The following is a 17,050-nucleotide window of genomic DNA, read 5'->3' as shown; positions in this document are numbered from 1 at the left end:
GCATTGATATTTGAAGCGCACGTGTGTGTGCGGTTTGCGGTTATATTCACAGATCGGCGGGCCAAGTAATAAAAAAATAACATTCCAATCAATCGTGGGTGGATGAGAGACGAATCATTGTGTTTGTTTGATAAAGATCTTTTGCGAGCCCTGTAAGCGAATCATTCTGGTTGTCGTTTCCCCTGACGCTTTCAAAACAATTCCCACATGTACTGACAGGGGAATTTACCATTAAATATGCAAATCTTATCCAATCCAAAGAGCGTTTCTTGAGAGAGCCTCAAATCCACGGCAGAAAATAGCCAATTACTTATTCATTATGATGTTTTTTTATGTAAAAACCACACAAAAGTCATAAGTTGACCTCAGACAACAGTATAAAATGTTTTTAAAAAGCCAGTTCATGACCCCTTTAAAGGGGTCCTATTATGCCCTTGATTGTTCAAAAAACACATTCTTTTTCACATCATTTGCATTATCACAGCACCTCTCTCCCCAGTCTGGGCCAAACGCACCGTTTATTTCCGGTTTCGATGAAGCCCCTCCTTCCGAAATGTGCTGTGATTAGTTAGCTGGCCTAGTGTGTGAACTCGGATGTAAATATTAAGGATGGCATCAATTTCAAACCAATTCAAGACTGATGTTAACAAATAAGAGGATCGTGCAGAACGGATTTCCTGCATGGACTTTACAAGAAACGATTTCACAGGACATTTCAGAGCAGTATGTTTGTTTTGTTTCGTTTTTTCGTATACATAAATGAGTTTTGAAAATAGGGTGGAAAAAGACACTGGGTCCTATCATACACCCACCGCAATACAACGCCAGGTGCAACGCAAGTGTTTATTGCTCGACGCAGTTATCATTTTCACGTCCAGCGCCACGTTGTTTAAATAGCAAATGCACTCACGCCCATCTGTTCGCCCATGGATGAGCTGGTCTGAAAATTAGGTGTGTTCAGACCATAGACCGTAAAAAAATATGGACGACGCGACTTCATTGACTTCCGCTGACCAAAGTTGAAGCTTTCATAGGCCCGCTCACGGCGCTGACATCTTGGGACCGAGTCTGCGCAGTAGCGATCTCGGGACCGGAGTTGCGCAGTAGAGAACAGGAAGTAGAGGCGCGATTATCAAAAGCCCGCCCACACTCTCGCAGATGCAGAACAATTCATTATGTTGGTGTGAAATAAACAGTTATGGAAGTGTAGAAATTAAAGCTAAAGCTCCAATCTCCTCCCAAAAATCCAGAAAAGTCAGTTAGTGCCTCAGTGACAAGTTCATTCAGAGAAGCCGTCAATCTCAGCTGTCAATCATGACGTCACACCCCTCGTTTTTATAGCATCAAATAACTCACTAAAACTAAACTTATTTAAAAAACGAACACTTGAAATGAAATTATTGTAATAAAAACTGCCTAAAATGACAGAAACCATCTTTAGGAAACAATTATTTGAAGTGTAATTAAATTGTTTAGTGTGTCTCGCGCCCATTCTAATACATGGAGGGGTGGGGTTTAGGAGCTATACTGGGACCGGCCACCGGGGGGCCATCAAGGCGCGAAAGCTTCAATTTCTGACTGAAGCACTACAGGCTTGGTTCAGACGCATTGTTGGTGCGTTGCCATTTTGAGGCAACTAAAATAAACTGTGCCATTGACCAACTGAAACCTGGTCTAAAGTCAATAGCGCAGTATTTTTTGTTATTTAAAGGGCGCGTTAGTAACATGCACCTATAGGTGGGTGGTCAACATGTCAAATATTAAAAATAAAAGGATTACAATGTAAAAGATTATTATTATGTACATAAAGATAAAAATGCCTACATGTCATAATGGATAGTCCTTGCATGTATCAGAATTACCTATTTGCAGTAATGACGAATGAAATTGGCTACTTATATAACCAATCGTGGTAATACACACATGTATTTAAACTGCATCGTCAGGTTGAGGGTGTCTATATTCCACCATGTAAATAGCGAATCCGCCATAGTGCAAGAGCAACTGGCTTTTAAAGGGAATGGGAGATGCGACTCTGATTGGTTTATTGCACGTTACGCCCAAAACACACCCATGGCTCATTAAGAGAATAGGGACAACCCTTTTGGACCATGCGCCTGGCGTGCCGACAGTTTTTTCCGAAGTTAAACTAGCAAAAGTGGATTCAGACACGCCCAAAGAACACCTGCGCCACGAGCTTCAGACCATTCATTCAGATGGTTAAAATAGGGCCCACTGTCTTCTCTAATGCAGCTCAACCAGGCCTTGTCCCCTTTTTTGTGTATTCCGTGAGCTGAGGTTATTTAAATTAGTAACATTGTGACTTCACAAGATATTGTAAAAAAAATATTGTAGTCCAAACAAAGCTGTTCGTTGTAGTTCTTGGAAAGTGGATTCTGTTAAATAAAAGATCTCCCTTTGGAGGGGACTTTGATCAACATTACAGACTAACTAAAGTTGAAAAAGTGAAAAAGCATAATAGGACCTTTTTAAGAAGATATGCAGAGGAACACACAACTGTCATAGAGGAACTGATAATAAACAATAACAAAATAACTATTTGGAGCTGCCACAAAGTAGGCTGAGAGCAGGTTCTAAGAGTTTAAAGTTTCGAGGTTTCAGCTTGATTGTGTGAGCACTGTAGGTATAGATAACAAAGGGCGGAGAATGATAGTGGGAGAGAAAAGTGTGGTTACCTGATCACGGACCAGCTGGTCTCCTTTGAGCTGTATGTTGCATGAGGAGTGAACACCTGAAATCCCTGAGGAGGACCAGAGTGGATCTCAGATCATGCGTCCCAGCTTCTGAAAAGACAAAAGAGCGAAGGTTCAAAAGATATAACAAATACACCAATTAATAGCATTGTACATACAGTGGCCACAGAAACGGTTTGAACACTTTTGGACAAAAATGTTCCATTAGATTTCAAATCAAACAAACCAACTGTTAATTTTCAAAACCTTTTTCTCAGAACTAAACAACTAAGCTTGGGGTCATAATTTTTTTTTTAAAGAAATGAATACTTTTATTCAGTAAGGAAGCATTAAATTGGACAAAAGTGACATTTATAATGTTACATAAGATTTATATTTAAAATAAATGCTGTTCTTTTGAACTTTCTATTCATCAAAGAATCCTGGGGAATTCACAACATTGATAATAATAAGAAGAAATGTTTCTTGAGCAGCAAATCAGTAAATTAGAATGATTTCTGAAGGATCATGTGACACTGAAGACACTGAGTAGTGATGTTGGAAAATCAGCTTTGCCATCACAGAAAAACATCACATGTTAAATTTAAAATCATAGAGCTAAACAAATATCTTAAAATCTTTTTTTGTGGAATGTGTTGCTTGTAAATAGTCTTTCTTCAAAAAAAAAAATCCCACTTTGTTTTATAATTCAAAGGCATTGAATTAATAATTCTTATGCAACAAAATCAGCTAGAAGTTATTTTCTGCCTTTTGCTTGCATGCATGTGTTCTCATTTTTTATTTTTATCCAGACGCAGGGTTTTCCCCTGACGCATCATCTTACCCAGATAATTGTGACATCATGCCAAGAATGCACATAAGTGTTTAAATATAGACAAACTCCAGCCCCAGATCTCTGGTATGTATTTCATATTTTATGTCTGTTTTGACAGGCTTCTGTGTTCATCTGCATGAGGAAAAAATGCACCCTTCTGCCTGGCAGTAATCTTATCTACACACGGCATATTAAAAAGGTCACATACAGGTCAACGCTCACGACGGAAATAAAACTGAAATGAAAGGAGCCGTCAGAAATCAAAGTAAGTTCATTTTCATCACCCATTATCTTCATTTATGCGGCTATCAGGGAGAGAAAACCAAACAAATTCTCTGTTCCAGGCCAATTTCATAGTCTGAAGCATAACGTATCTAACACCATTAAACAGAGCAACATAAATTCCCATGAGCTGTTATTCTGTTCCACATACTTTGTGTCCTAGGGTGAGAACAGAACCCACGCTAATCTTATCAGTCCTGACGAGGACTCACAGCGAGTCACAACAATTCTCAGAGGAGAGGAGGAAGCATGCTGCAGTTCTGGCTAGAGAGGATTAATTTCAAAGGCTTGTCAGGCCTAGTTCACTCGAGTCAAGTGTAAATAGGACTTATATTATGCTTGATAGTCCTTTTACTATCCATGATTGCCAAAGTGGTCCTTCTATACGCATATTTATATGATTATGTTAATAGTTTGGTGGTATCTTTAGAGATCAGACGGCAGATCGCAGTAGCAATCTGTCAAAATAAACCATTGAGACAAGATGGACTGTAATCACTTTTTCTGTCTTTTGATTGGTGGAGTATTATTCTGTTTTTCTCCATTAATAAATCTTCACCAAAACTGAAATCTACAACAACAACAAAAATACAGTTGACTTCTAAAAACATAAAAAAAATAATGTCTATTCATCAATGCTTTACTCATTTGCCACAATAATTCAATGATCAAAAGTGACAGTAAAGACATTTATAATTAGCCTAAAAATCTAGACAACCTAGCGGCAGCTAATATAATTTGCAGCTAGGGCGTCTAGCAACTCTCCGTTGGCTTGCGAGCTGGAAAAAACAAACTCTAGTCAGGCCAATAACATCGTGTATAGAGTCAGTGGACGGGCTAAACATAATGACGGCAGATTTGCGGCGGTTCCGCGTGCTACTTGAAAACAAAGAAGCTGGTGAACATTGGTCTTGAAACGGCTTTGGCCATGACTCTGGAAGACTTTGAGTTAAGCTTTTCTTTGAGAAAAGAACAAAGAACGGCACTGAAGTCATTCTTAAAAAAAGGAAGATGTGTTCGGAGTTTTGTCGACCGGATACGGCAAAAATGTAATCTATCAACTAGCTCTGCTTTATCATCTTTGTTGCTCTGGTTGGTTGTAGCGCTATCCTATTGCGTGTAGAGGGAATTTGAAAGACAGCTGTTTATCCCGCCCCTTGGATTGAGCCCTGCCAATGGTGTGTTACCAGACCCAACATCTTGATGTGGGTCTGGCTTGTCAGGCTAATATTACAAAAGATTTACATTTCCAATAATAATTTGTGCTGTTCTTTTTGAACTTTCAATTCATCAAAAAATGTATCAATGCATCCACAAAAATAGCACAACTGTTTTCAACATTGATAATTAGAAATGTTTCTTGAGCAGCAAATCAGAATATTCAAATGATTTCTGGAGGATCATGTGACACTGAAGACTGAAGCAATGGCTGCTGAAAATTTAGTTTTGATGAAAGGAATGAATTACATTTTAAAACAAAAATGTTAGAAAATGTTTAAATGGTAGTGCATATTTAAAAAAAAAAAAAAAATTCTATAAAGTGCTTTCATTTTCTCTAAAAGCCAAATTTTAAGCGACCATTCTGAAATTCAAATTGTCCAATTCTAATCTTTCCACTAAGCATTTGTCTGAAATTTTCTGGTAGCTGCTTTAATCACGAGCACAAGCCCCATATACACAAGGGACCTCATAGACCCTTTCATTTTTTTCCCAAGGCAGAACTGTGCCACGGATACATTCATCTGTGCCTTTTGTTTGTGTGTGTGCCTGTGCCTCCCCATAACTATGCCGGTACCCCTACATACAACGGATGTATAGAACCTTTTGTACCTCATTTTTAGAGAGGAAATGTCGCTCCATCTTTCCTCCCTTGGTTGGCCCCTCACGGGTAATGCCTGATTGACCAAAGCACCTCTTAAAGGGGTCAAAGGGCAGACAAAACAGTCTGGTGTCATGGCAACCTGACTCTCAGCAACCAGAATGATAGGGAAGGCAGGGAGGGCTTTGAGCAGGCTGTCCGTCAAAATATTCTCAAATCCCTCTGCTGGTTTTCAGATAAGAACACACAGGCAAACAGCAACACACAAATGTCAAAGTGTGATGATTGACAAGCATTTTTTAAAGCATTAAGAGTAAAGAGAATGAAGACTCTAAATAAACAAAATAAATGTAGTAAATATAATATTTAAATTCATAAATGGCAAATATGACATCAAATACATTACCAGCATACATCAAAAGTATATAAGAAAGTATATTCATCACAATGCACATATTTTCGCTATTTGCTTATTTTACTTTACATAAAGAAAGTGCAAAACTGTCAAATGTTCTGTATATTTTTGATTGGAATGCCATTTTCCCAGCATCAAATATTATGCATGTGGCTCCTTTAACTCACACAACCAATTGCATCATTTAATTATTATTTTTTTTCTCTCACACTCACCACTGCATGATATATAGTTTTCATATTTCTTGAGTGTTAATACCTTATGCTTCAATATTAACTTTTATTATCTAATTAATGTTTCTCTGCTGGTGTGCAGCAATATGTAATTTTGCATCACGCTGCCCAATAATGTGACCTCAAAACATATGACCAACAGTATGCGACATGTTGTCAATTAATTTAGAAAAAAGAGCAGGAAAAAAGAAAAACAGGCTAAAGATGTTGCAGAGTACATTTTCATTGACTAACGCTTACCCTAAACCTATTTATGCATGTCTATGGCAAGCAAGTGATCCCTCCCTAGATGGATTTGGGCACAGTACCGGGTGAGTTCACAGTTCTTTGTGTTCAGTGGATAAATGGAAGGCAAATGCATTCAGATCAATACTATGCCATGAGAGGGGCCCATGAGTGTGTGAGAGAGGAGGGGGAATTGGTGAAATTGGACAATGGAGCCACTGATTAATCATTCCTGTGCTGTTATTGACTTTCTGTTAAAGGGGTGAGTCAGAACCGAATTTATGTGAATGTGTGCGTGTGTGTGTGTGCTTACTATCCTATACTTTGGGTACAAATTGGTTTGCAGTGTGCTAAATCTGATAAAACCTTTAAGAATGCCACATATATATACATATACATACATATATATATATATATATATAATATTACACACACACACACACACACACACCATTCAAAAGTTTAGGGTAGGTAAGATTCGGGTTGGTAAGTCACTTATGCTCACCAAGGCTCAAAAACAGTAATATTGTGAAATATTATTACAATTTAAAATAACATTTTAATATATATTAAAATGTAATTTATTCCTTTAAAGGAAAAGCTAAATGTTCAGCAGCCATTACTCCTGTCTTCAGTGTTACATGATCCTCCAGAAATCATTCTAATTTGCTGATTTGGTGCTCAAGAAACATTTATTATCAATGTTGAAAACAGTTTCGGTGCTTAATATTTTTGTGGATGCATTTTATATATTTTTTATAAATTAAAAGTTCAAAAGAACAGCATTTATTATTGGAAATATAAATATGAACATTATATATGCTGAATTATGAATTGTTTTTATCTGCATATCAGTAGGCTATTTGTTGAGAAAAGCCTGCAAATGAAGAGAATTAAAGACATTGAATTATTGTGGCAAATGAGTAAAGCATTGATGAATAGACATCAGAAGAAGTTTAGAAGTCAACAGTATATTTTTAGTAGATTTCAGTTTTGGTGAAGACTTATTAATGGAGAAAAACAGAATAATACTCCACCCATCAAAAGACAGAAAAAGTGATTACAGACCATCTTGTCTCAGTGTTTTATTTTGACAGATTGCTACTGCGATCTGCCGTCTGATCTATAAAGATACCACCAAACTATTAAAATAACCATATAAATATGCTTATAGAAGGACCACTTTGGCAATCATGGATAGTAAAAGGAGTATCAAGCATAATATACCGGTAAGTCCTATTTGCACTTGACCCCATGAACTAACTGCTAATTTGCTGTTCAAGAAACATTTCTTATTATTATTATTATGTTTTGTGTGTGCGTGTGGAAACTATGATATTTTTCAGGATCCTTTGATAAAAATTTAAATGGAATAGCATTTATTTGATTTTTTTTGTAATATTATAATTATATAAAAACTTTACTGTGACTCCTTGCTAAATAAAAGTATTAACTTATTTTAAAAAATCTTACTGACCACAAACTTTTGAATGGTAGTGTATATATTTATAAACATTTTGTTAATTTTTTTTTTCTTTTTTTTTCCCAAATGTATTTTTATGTGATATTTTGAAAGGAGTCTGAATGGTTTCTCAAACAGGATGAAGAGTTTGACTGTGTTAACTGCACATGATAATGGGCATCCCATAGGGGGTTAAATACAGACACATATCAGCCTACCAGACACAACACAGGAGGTCGTCGGTCAAGAGTTGGGGGGGAAGGGACGTGTCACATTTCCCTGGCTTTGACATCTGACCTTCCGGCTGTGATCTTGTACATTGTCTGAGAGGGCAGACGGAGCACAGCTAAGCACAAAAAAGAAAGATATCTATGAAAGATTGCAGTCAGGATTCAAGCTTCTGACCAAGGCTGCACATCAATACTAGTTTTACTTGATCTAAGTGCTGCGTTTGACACCATTGACACTATGGATCATGACATACTCTTAGATCGATTGCAAAATTACAATTAGCATTAGGTTGGTTTAGATCATATCCATCTAACCGTTACCATTTTGTTTATTTAAATGTGGAATCATCCAAGTTAACATCGGTCAGTTATGAGGTGCCACAAGGGTCTGTTCTAGGCCCTTTTCTATTTTCAATATGCATGCTGCTTCTTGGTAATATTATTAGAAAACATGGAATTATTTTCCACTGCGGATTATACATTTCATCACAACTAGATGAAATCTCTAAATTATCCATGTTCACAGAGTGTATTAAAGATATAAAATAGCGGATGACCAATAACTTTCTTATATTAAATTAGGATAAGACTAAGAGTTATTATTTATTAGACCAAAAACCTGTACACAGAATCTCTTAAAATATGATTTGCATCTAGAAGGATGTACTGTTACTTCCTCTACATTTAAAGACCTGGGTGTTATATTAGACAGCAATTTGTCTTTCGATAATCACATTTCAAAAGTTACAAAAACAGCCATCTTCCATCATGTTATCCGTTTCTGATGCAGAAAAGATTACTATAATGCTATACTAGGTGGTTGTCCTGCATGCTGCATCCTCAAAAAACAAGCTACATTTGGCTCCTAAACTCTGGAATAGCCTTCAAGTGGCTCAGACACACCAGTTTAAATCTAGATTATAGATGATCTCTTTAACTAAGCATTCACATAATTCACCTCATAACCTTACACTACAGTTATATCAGATGAAATGAATATGATTATCTTTGCTTGAAATGTCAGCAGCTATGCTAATTATTTTACACTTACTTTTCTGTCTCTACCTTGTGATGCCCATCCCGAGGCCAGTAGACGCCAGCTCCAGTTTGAATCCAGCCTCTTATGAAGATTTCAGATGCCCCAACACCTGTGAAGAGAAGACAGCAACCCCCGTGAGGGCTTCAGATGACGCCAATTCTGAATCAACATGCACCACTGCCAAATTTCCTACATACTGTAATCATTATGATCACAACTTATGATCATTGTTTTAATGAGATCATCGTTTAGGCCTAAATGAATACATGATATTATCTAACTGCATGATTTGTATTATCTAAGAACAGTACATTTTTGACATAAAGACATTACTCTGATTCTGATAACAGATTAGTAAATTGTAATGTAGAAACAAGCTGCTTTGAAATTGTGAAATTGCATTGTGAAAAATGCTATACAAATAAATGTGAATTGAATTTAACAAATTCAAAACCTCCCTCACCAGAGGATGATGTTGTATGATCACTTGTTGTGTATCGAGATAATCTGTGACTAGTTTATTGTTAGCTATTTCTCTTGTTCTCTGTTAAACAGCTATTGTATTGTACTCTTGATAAACATCTATTATGTCAACTTTAACCGGTTAACTGTAACCATTTGAATCCACTGGCAAAAAAACAGGTCAGACTGAAATCTACAGCTTGGTTAAAGCCAACAAACAAGTTCATAAAGTGACTCTTTTCCAGAATTCAAGTCATTAATGCACACAAATTGAGAGCATTTGAGAAGCTTTCCATCATAGGAAATACTACAGCTGAAGTGCTATCAAAAATCATTTAAGAGCCAAACATGCTCTCACTGTGACCAAACCAAAAAGTGAAACTAAATACATCATACTACATCCCAAACCTACTCATCTTATGAATGTTTTTTAACCATGTTTTGTATTAAAATTCACCTTGAACTTGAACAATGCACAAGTGTTTACGCTTGATCTGCTTCCTGACCTTTCTTTGCTCTAAGCAAACGTCTTGAGGAGGGGAACCATGGTTACGGCTTTCATCTTAAAGTGTAGTTCCTCTACACTGCATGCACCCAAAAGCCACAGCTGCTTTTTAACCAACCATCTCATCACTTTTAAGCATTACGGTCCCTCAAATATTTTTTTAATGATTTAAAAAAAATAACTTTTATTCAGAAAGGATGCATTCAAATGTTCAAAAAGGAACAGTAAACCAATTCTAATTTTTTAAAAATGCTGAAAGCTGTTCATTTGAACTTTCTATTCATCAAAGAATCCTGAAAAAAACTTATCAAGGTTTCCAGAAAAATATTAAGCAGCACAAATGTTTTCAAAATTTATTTAATAAGAAATCTCTCTTGAGCAGCAAATCATCATATCAGAATGATTTATGAAGACTGGAGCCATTATGGTTTAACAAACAATTAAAGTTTAACTTGACAATATGAAGACCTAATAAAACAAAGATGAGATGTCTTGGACTAGATGTCTAAGCTGTAAGGTCAAAGTTCTCCAAGAAGGAAAAAGCATAAATCTCCATAGTTTAACCCTCCGTTGCCCTTCGGTCATTTCTGACCAGAACATTTTCTGTTTTGAAATGTAAAAAAAAAATCACTGCTTCATCGGAATATGAAACTTGGTGACTTTGTTGGCATTATGTATGTGAACACACGCTAATTGGTCGTAAAAAAAAAAAAAGTAGCGTTCATTGTCTACGGCCGACCATAGGAAATGAATGGGAAATCTGCAAAAACACAAAAATTCTCTGAATATTTGTGTGAACAATCTACCAACCGGCCACGATGCTGAAAAAAAGTACACAGCAATTAAGGGGTGACACTCTAAAACATCAAGAGTGTGATATTGACACATCCACACACACACACACACACACACACACACACACACACACCTATGAAAAACTGAACCTATGAACCACATTTTGAATAAAAAAAAAATAAAAAAAATAAAAAAATCACAGCTTCATCAGAATGATATGAAACTTGGTGACTTTTCTAGCATTAGGTATGTAAACACACAAAAAAAATTGAGGGCATGATTTGAGCATGCTAAGTGGTCGTAAAAAAAATACTCCCACTTGTGCTCTTCGGTCAAAAATGACCACCATAGGAAATTAATGGGAAATCTGCAAAAACACAAATTCACAGAAAAAAAATCTATATTTCTAACAAAAAAAATTTATCTAAAACTTTATAATAAATAGTCTTTGAGATGTTTTAAATATATATTCAAATCCATCAACAACAAAAAAATCATTAAATGTGTTCAAAACAGAACTAGGGAATTCTCAAGCCTCTCCATAGAGACCTCTAGTGATTACACCATAGACCGTAAAAAAATATGGACGACGCGACTTCATTGACTTCCGCTGACCATAGTTGAAGCTTTCATATGCCCGCTCACGGCGCTGACATCTTGGGACTGAGTCTGCGCAGTAGCGATCTCGGGACCGGAGTTGCGCAGTAGAGAACAGGAAGTAGAGGCGCGATTATCAAGAGCCCGCCCACACTCTCACAGATGCATAACAATTCATTATGTTGGTGTGAAATAAACAGTTATAGAAATGTAGAAATTAAAGCTAAAGCTCCAATCCCCTCCTAGCCTGACGTCGTCATACTCAATTCTAGTCAGAATATGAGTCTGATACTGCTCCGTTGGGCTGTGATTATGGGGCGTGTTTCAACCGAACCAGGAAAGACCTCAATTGGATAGACCTACAACCAATCAGAGCAACGGAGCGACGCATAACGTTAGTTGTCAAATGTCAACAGAACTCAACTGCACTGTGTTGCCATGTCCGTGGGTTGAAGCGACCCCAATTATGTGATATACAGACCCAGGAATGCGATTTTTAGCTGCCAGCCCTGCCAACATAACACATATTTTACCCCCCAAATGCCTTTTTTCCCGGAGAAACCCCCCTGGAAAGTTATTGGGCTTGTTTTTGGCTAGTTTTGAGGAACGTTAGCAATTGGGTGGGTTTTGTTGTAAAAATTTGGCAACCCTGTACCTGCACGCACGCACGCTGGAATAAGTAGCCTAACGTTAGAAGAAAAAGATGAATGTAAACGATCTTTGCCGGTGTTGTAAAAAAAGAATTTAAGGATACACAGAGTACTTACCAACACGATCATCATTTCTGAGAGAAATAGTAAAGGTGAATGCATATACGAACAAGTTCTCCGATTAGGATTAGAACAAACTCAACCCAAGCGCCTTTGATGACGTGGATGATTACGTTAATGTTTATCATCTGTCCATCATCGTCTAAAGCCCGCCCTGACAATTTCATTGGTAGCATAATTACTTCTCTATGGATCAAGTCCAGACCGAACTGCTCGAGTAAAAATGTTGTGGGCGGGGCTAAATTCGGCTGGCATCCAGGCTAATCCCCTCCCAAAAATCCAGAAAAAAGTCTGTTAGTGCCTCAGTGACAACTTCACTCAGAGAAGCCGTCAAACTCAGCTGTCAATCATGACGTCACACCCCCCGTTTTTATAGCATCACATAACTCACTAAAACTAAACTTATTTAAAAAACGAACACTTGAAATTAAATCATCGTAATAAAAACTGCCTAAAATGACAGAAACCATCTTTAGGAAACAATTATTTGAAGTGTGATTGAATTGTTTAGTGTGTCTCGCGTCCATTCAAATACATGGAGGGGTGAGGTTTAGGAGCTATACTGGGACCAGCCACCCGGGGGCGATCGAGGCGCGGAAGCTTCAGTTTCTGACAGGAGCACTACAGGCTTGGATTACACCCATGGTTGCATGATTTCTTAAATAATTCCAAAAGAGGGCGCTAATCTGCCTTCAAAAAAATTATTTTGAAGGCCTAGTCTCTATTTTAACCTGAAATACTGCAATAATTTAAAAAAATACAAAAAATACAAAAAAAACGTGTATAATTTTCAATGGCAAAAATAGACCATAATTATTGCATAAATATTAAAAAATAGAATCAAACTATCTCAAAATATAAAATTAAAAAGAAGAAATATTATTGAAGAAAAATAAATTGCATTGGTTTTACTGGGGTGGAGGAAGTTAAATTTTTAGGTGTCCGGTCACTTATGATCGGGAAGACCACCAATGCAACCCCTAAACGAAGAGCACCAGAGGGTTAATACATTTTAAAACCATTAAGGCAATTGTTAAGATTTTCTTAATGAAGCTCAAAGCTTGAGTCCTAGATTTTGATATTGCAACAATAAAACGCAAGACTAATAATGTAGTTGATTAGCCAAATCTAAATATAACAATTTATCATTAATTCATTTCAGATGTTAAAATAAACCTAGTTACATATTCTCTTCCCCTTTTGAATCAGGAAATGGACTAAAATATCAATCGAATCCTTTGAGACGCTGCCTCTCTTTTCCCTGATTCCCAGAAGGGCATAAAGACACATATTGAGCTTTGGGAGTGTGACATAAATACAATTTTCTGGGAGCACACACACACACACACCAACAAATAAGAGCAGGATAACAGCCTGGACAGTGTAGGATTAGAGGATAAGATAGCAGAGACAGACAGGCAGGAGATAGGGATGCAGACAAGAACAAGGAGCAGACACAGATGGGAGTGAGAAAGGCAAGAAAGAGAAAGGTATCTCCACAAGAAAGACAGGGATACAACACAAATAAAAGAGCAGAGGACACAGGAACAAAAGTACAATTGAAAGAGGGTCCACCCTGAAGCTGCAGGCCATATGTTCAACTAAATTTCTAAAGTTAAAACCAAATATCGCCCTGTTTTCGCTGGTGAATATGTACATAATACCCCAGTTGTGAATCAGTGCATGTGGCTACCTGTGAGGGTTGATAAGCGCACATGTTGTGCATGGCTTATGTCGTTGCCTCCTTGGCTATGTTTCCATATATTTCACTTAAATGTATGAATATTTAGTGAATAAAGAAATCCTAAAAGAATAGTTCACTCAAAAAAGCCAATCATAAAGTTTTGAAATTACATGATGACGAATGAGAACATTTTATTTTTAGGTACTAGATACTTTTGGATAAGAAGAGCACATTATCATACCATTCAAAGGTTTGGGTTCGATAAGATTTTTTATGTTTTTGAAACAAGTCACTTATTCCTACAAAGTTTGCATGTATTTGATCAATAATACTGTAAAACAGTAATATGGGAAAATATTAGAAATAAGATGTTTTCTATTTGTATATATTATAAAATGTATTTTATTCCTGTGGTGCAAAGCTGAGTTTTCAGCATCATTACTCCAGTCTTCAGTGTCACATGATCATTCAGAAATCAATAAAATATGCGATATGGTGCTCAAGAAACATGTTGAAAACAGTTGTGCCGCTTAATATTTTTATGGAAACCATGATATATTTTTTTCAGCATTCTTTCACAAATAAAAAGTTTAAGAAGCAGCATTTATCTGTTTATAAATATACTCATTCTTGCTGAATAAAATTGACACATACATTTCTTTTGAAAAATCTTACTGACCTCAAATGGTTATGTACTCCCTCTTTACTTTATCAGAGGTAAGTGAAATGGGCGGCATCTGGTAATAAGAAAGATCTTCAACATAAATCCTACACAAACACAGGCACCAGACGGCAAGAGTGAAGTGTGCACGTGGTTACATTTATATAACACAAACACACACATACATTCAGCCTTTCCTCATTTTCACCCAACCCCCTACACCTCAGTCATCTTAGCAGGAGAGAGGGGAAACAAAGAAAGAATGAGAGGATGTGTAACAATTTCACGTTGGAAAAGTGAAGGTTGAAAAATGAAAATCAGATCTAGCTAAAGGAAAAGAAGGGCGAAGAATATTGCCAGTGAGGGAGTTTGCTGAGGCAAGCAGCAGCGCTGTGACCTACTAATGCAGAACTGAGGAATTCTCATTGCTGACCCGAAACACATTCCTCTGGACTGCAGATATTAACCCCCACGCGACCACTGTACGCACCCACACACATGACCGCTTTACACACACTAGCAAACCTCACATACTATCACAGTCAAGACATAATATAACTGTCACTTGGTCATGCATACTAACACTTCTATGCCAGGATAGTGTAAACCAGCATAGCGCACACACACTGAACACACAATAGCCACGGTGCCATTTCTTCTCCAGCAATTTGTAAGTCAGCACTCCAGGTAAACACACAGTACTACAACAGTCAGGCAACTGTTAATTAGCCCCATACTGTCAGCACATTTGACTATGCAGGTGCAGAATATCATCTGAAAAACAGCTCCACAGGAAATACTGCCTCGGAGTTAAAATAAATATTATTCTTAAAGGTATAGTTCTCAAAAAAAAAAAAAAAAAGATTCTGTCATCATTTACTCATCCTCATGTCATTCCAAACTTGAAAAACTAAAAAAGATGATATTTTGAAAATCTTTAGTGCATTTCTTGGCCACATAAGCAAAGTCAGTGGGGGTCCAATGTTTTGGACCCCATTGACTTTCATTGTGTGAGCAAAAATGGCTAAACGTTCTTCAAGAAAGAAAGTCATACAGATTGGAATGACATCAGTGTTACTTCTTGTATTATTTCTATACTTTTATAGCATTTTTAGTACATTATAATTTTATTTCAGTAGGCCTATTTTAATATAATTGAATGTGTAGTTTTAATAGATCTTAGCACTTCAACTGAAAGGTATTCATTTCAGGTAGTTGCAAAGGCAAGTTTTTCATCTAATACTCATCTAGTATTTATTTGATTAGCTTTATTTAAAATTATCAAAAATAATTTTGAATAGCTTTTGTTTCACTCTTACTTAACAATAGCACTGAATGATATGAGGTATATGAGGAGTTTTTTATTTTTATGGTAACCTATCCATTACAATTTAGGATTACATTTGATGAAATTAAGTGACTGAAACACCTAACTGAAAAAATATACTGAATTAAGGTTTGCATTCAGTATCTCGGGAATCAAATTCAGGAATCACTCAATGAGAGCAGTAGCATTGGATCCTTTTTTCAATGCAAGAAAACTGTTTAAATAAGATAGAAATGTTTGCTTGCCAGACAACTGAACTTTAGACCAGATATTTTATCATAAATGTACAATATATATATATATATAAGATACATTTTCCCCTCTATTTAACTTACTGCACCTCCACCTGTCATTTAAAAAAAAACAAAAAAAACATCAGCTCTCCAACAAATGTCTTAATTCAGCCTAATTTAGATGGTGAAGTGGGCTGAGATTCGATGAAAGAGCTATTTAGATATGAGTCACTAAGGTTACCTAAAATGTGTACACAATATCTAGAAACCACTACAATTTAGGCCAATTGAAGTATTTACAGGTACATTTGATACCAGAAGAACTAGGCAAATTGTCATTTCTGTGCCATTATATGTAGACATAATATCTTTATACATAGGAGGAGCCCATAAGAATGTAGTTTTTCATCTTAATAACAAATGCTGATGGCAATATACAGTATAAGTCATGAAAACATCAGTGGAGGTGCACTACGACTTTGTGGGGGGGGGGGTTCACAGCAAAATGAATTTTCCACATTCTATTCCACAGCGAGAAATTGTAAGACAGGAGGCAGTGCTGATGTCAAACCTATTGATTTCCTGAGCACTTCAGTAAGGGTGGGCTCAAGCAATCTGAGACACTTGAACATATGGAGAGTCAATGGCCATTACACTGTTTTGTACTGGTAGAAGTATTCAAGACTGGAGGGTCAAGGTGATTTAGTTGATATACTGAAACTGATGTGATATAGTATAAATGCACTTGCTGCCAATGCAGAATTGCATATGGCATTTGAGATG

At 36.6% G+C, this 17,050-nt stretch overlaps 1 protein-coding gene across 5 annotated transcripts in view; it reads right to left on the bottom strand.

The window, feature by feature from the left end:
• The window catches only part of spaca6 (sperm acrosome associated 6), a 53,637-nt gene that overhangs the window by 34,132 nt on the left and 2,455 nt on the right, over positions 1 to 17,050 (bottom strand). For 2 of the 5 annotated variants that reach the window (XM_079837358.1, XM_079837361.1), the window contains exons 2-5: positions 9,246 to 9,342; positions 8,183 to 8,310; positions 5,641 to 5,854; positions 2,697 to 2,804 (exon numbers count right to left, since the gene is read on the bottom strand). The gene's annotated coding sequence lies outside the window, so the exon portion shown is untranslated. Of the gene's footprint in view, positions 1 to 2,696; positions 2,805 to 5,640; positions 5,855 to 8,182; positions 8,311 to 9,245; positions 9,343 to 17,050 lie in introns of those variants that run through there. The other 3 variants (XM_079837359.1, XM_079837362.1, XM_079837360.1) reach the window with 2 other exon arrangements.

Source organism: Gobio gobio (assembly GCF_949357685.1).
Source record: "Gobio gobio genome assembly, chromosome: 15".
Classification (NCBI taxonomy): domain Eukaryota; kingdom Metazoa; phylum Chordata; class Actinopteri; order Cypriniformes; family Gobionidae; genus Gobio; species Gobio gobio.
This window is presented reverse-complemented; position numbering and strand designations above follow the sequence as displayed.